Raw genomic sequence first — 3,765 nt, 5'->3', positions numbered from 1 at the left:
GATATTAGCCCTGTATTGGATGTAGGGTTGGTTAAGATCTTTTCCCAATCCATTGGTTTCTGTTTTGTTCTAATGACAGTGTCCTTTGCCTTACGGAAGCTTTTCAATTTTATGAGGTGCCATTTGTCAACTATTTTGTTTTTTTTTTGCCCCACCCCCAACTGTTTTTTTTTAAAGTCTACACAAAGCAATTTATTAACAGAAAATAACTTGAGAAATCCTGTTCACAGGAGGCAACCACAACAAACACCCTGCCTTCTAGTACTGCTAGAGAGGATGGGTGTGACATCCTCAGTATGCCAAATCTTCATCCCAGATCCAGCAAGAGCTCTGAGGGTTGACTGGGGCTTCAGGTCAAGGGGTCTTGGTCCAGTTTGTTCCTGTGGCCCAGAGTTTGATATGCACCTCTGGGCCACATGCTAGGAAACCAAAATGCTACATATGGAGAGGACTCATCTCAGTCAGTCTTTACCTTCATTCCACCAGTCACTCAGCAGATGGATTCCTTGCCAGAAAGATGTGTAACATGGACAAAGGTATCATTGAAGGATGCAAAGATGTGGCAGACACCAAATACGTTTTCTCCTTCAGCTACCTGAGGTCCAAGCCAGATGACATGTTCTTCCTTCTTTTGTTTTCTTTTGCAATGTGCCATTTCTTAGTGTCCTTTCCAGACTCTACCACTGGAAATCCCATTTGTCAATTCTTGATCTTAGAGCATAAGTCATTGGTATTTTGTTCAGAAAAATTTCCCCTGTGCCAATGTGTTCCAGGTTCTTTCCCACTATCTCTTCTATTACATTCATCATATCTGGTTTTATGTGGAGTTCAATGATCCACTTGAATTTGAGCTTTGTACAAGGAGATAAGAATGGGTCAATTTGCATTCTTCTACATGCAGAACCTCCAGTTGAACCAGCACCATTTGTTGAAAATGCTGTCTTTATAACACTGGATGGTTTTGGCTACCTTTCCAAAGATCAAGTGACCATAGGTGTATGGGTTCATTTCGGGTTCTTCAATTCTATTTCATTGATATACCTGCCTGTCTCTGTACCAATACCATGCAGTTTTTGTTACTATTTCTCTGCAGAATACCTTGAGGTCATGGATGGTGATTTCCCACAGAAGTTCTTTTACTGTTGAGATAGGTTTTTGATGTCTTGGGTTTTCTGTTATTCCAGAGTTGTTATTGAGGCCTGTTTTGTGACTGATTATATGGTCAAATTGGGAGAAGATACCATGAGGTGCTGAGAAGAAGCTATATTCTTTTGTTTTAAGATGAAATGTTCTATAAATATGTTAAACTCATTTGGTTCATAACTTCTGTTTGTTTCTCTATGTCTGGTTAGTTTCTGTTTCCATGATCTGTCCATTGAGGAGAGTGCAGTGTTGAAGTTTCCTACTAATATTGAGTGAAGTGCAGTGGGTGCTTTGAGCTTTAGTAAGGTTTCTTTATAAATGTGTGTGCCCTTGCATTTGGAACATAGATATTTAGAATTGAGAGTTCATCTTGGTGGATTTTTTTCCTTTGATGAGTATGAAGTGTCCTTTCTTATCTTTTTTGATAACTTTTGGTTGAAAGTTGATTTTATTCAATATTAGAATTGCTACTCCAGCTCATTTCTTTGGACCATTTGCTTGGAAAGTTGTTTTTCAGTCTTTTACTCTCAGGTAGTGTCTGTCTTTGTCACTGAGGTGTGTTTCCTGTATGCAGCAAAATGCTGGGTCCTCTTTATGTATCCAGTCTGTTAGTCTATGTCTTTTTATTGGGAAATTGAGTCTGTTTATATTAAGAGATATTAAGGAATAGTGATTGTTGTTTCCTGTTATCTTTGTTGTTAGAGGTGGAGTTATGTTTGTGTGTCTCTCTTCCTTTGGTTTTGTTGCAAGGAGATTACTTTCTTGCTTTCTGTAGGGTGTTGTTTCCCTCCTTGTGTTGGAGTTTTCCATCTATTAACCTTTGTAGGGCTGGATTTGTAGAAATATATTGTGTAAATTTGGTTTTGTCATGGAATATCTTGGTTTCTCCCTCTATGGTAATTGAGAATTTTGCTAGATATAATAAGCCCTGGCAAGCATTTGTGTTCTCTTAGGGTAGTATGACATATTCCCAAGACCTTCTGGCTTTGTTAAGAAGTCTGGCTTAATTCTGATAGGTCTACCTTTATATATTACTTGAACTTTTCACCTTACTTCTTTCAGTCTCTCTTTATTCTATAATGTGAAGGGAGGAATTTCTTTTCTGGTCCCATCTGTTTGGTGTTCTGTAGGATTCTTGGATGTTTATGGGCATCTATTTCTATAATTTATGGAAATTTTCCTCTACAATTTTGTTGAAAATGGTAGTTGGCCCTTTGATTTGGGAATCTTCACTCTCACTGTGTCCTGGATTTACTGGATGCTTTGGGTTAGGAGTTTTTTGCATTTTGCATGGTTTTCCTTGCTTTTTTTCATATATATTTTTATTGGATTTCTTTATTTACATTTCAAATGTTATCCCCTTTCCTAATTTCCTGTCCATAAACGCCCCTATCCCCTTCCCCTTTTCCATCTTCTATGACAGAGGTCCTCCATTCATCTCCCCACTCATTTGGACCTCCCTGCCCAGTTATTCCCCTACACTATAGGGACCAGCCTTGGAAGGACCAAAGATTTCTTCTCCCATTGGTGCCCAACAAGGCCATTGTCTGCTACATATGCAGCTAGAGCCATGGGTCTGTTCACGTGTACCCTTTCGATGGTGGTTTAGGCCCTGGGAGCTCTGGTTAGTTGATATTGTTGTTCTTATGGGGTTGCAAGCCAATTCAGCTCCTTCAACTTTTTCTCAAACTCCTCCAATAGGGACCCCGCTCTCAGTTCAGTGGATGGCTACTGGCATTCACGTCTGTATTTGTCATGCTCTGGCAGAGCATCTCCCAATATAGCTATATCAGGCTCCTGTCAGCATGCACCTCTTGGTGTTAGCAATATTGTCTGGGTTTGGTGGCAGTATGTATATGGGCTGGATACCCAGATGGGACAGGCTCTGGATGGCCTTTCCTTCATTCTCTGCTCCGAAATTTGTCTCCATATCACCTCCTATGTATATTTTTGTTTCCCCTGCTAGGGAGGACTGAAGCGTCGGCACTCTATTGATCCTTCTTCTTGAGCTTCATGTAGTCTGTGGATTGTAGTTTGGGTAATCTGAGCTTTTGGGTTAATATTCTCTTATCACTGAGTCCATACCATTTGCTTTTTTTTTTTTTTTTTTTGTGAATGGAATACCTCACCAGGATGGTATTTTCTAGTTCCATTCATTTGCTTATGAATTTCATGAAGTCATTGATTTAATAGCTGAGTAGTACTCCATTCTGTAAATGTACCACAGTTTCTGTATCCATTCCTCTGCTGAAGGACATCTGGGTTCTTTCCAGCTTCTGGCTATTATAAATAAGGCTGCTATGAACATAGCGGAGCATGTGTTTTCATTGTATGTTGGAGCACCATTTGGGTATACTACCAGGAGTGGTATAGCTGGTCCTCAGGTAGTACAATGTCCAAATTTCTGGGGAAACTCCAGACTGATTTCCAGAGTGGTACCAGTTTGCAATCCCACCAACAATGGAAGAGTGTTCCTCTTTCTCTACATCCTCGCCAGTATCTGTTGTTACCTAAGTCTTTGATCTTAGCCATTCTGAGTGGCATGAGGTAGAATCTCAGGGTTGTTTTGATTTGCATTTTCCTGATGACTGGGATGTTGAACATTTCTTTAGGTTCTTCTCA

General features: G+C 39.9%; 1 pseudogene; it reads right to left on the bottom strand.

Annotated features, from left to right (window-relative positions):
* Positions 1–224: 224 nt before the first annotated feature.
* Positions 225–655, bottom strand: LOC116895975 (annotated as a pseudogene).
* Between the last annotated feature and the right edge of the window lie 3,110 nt (positions 656–3,765).

This window comes from Rattus rattus, chromosome 3, assembly GCF_011064425.1.
Source record: "Rattus rattus isolate New Zealand chromosome 3, Rrattus_CSIRO_v1, whole genome shotgun sequence".
NCBI lineage: Eukaryota > Metazoa > Chordata > Mammalia > Rodentia > Muridae > Rattus > Rattus rattus.
Note: the sequence above shows the minus strand (reverse complement) of the source record. Positions and strands in the feature narration are given on the sequence as shown.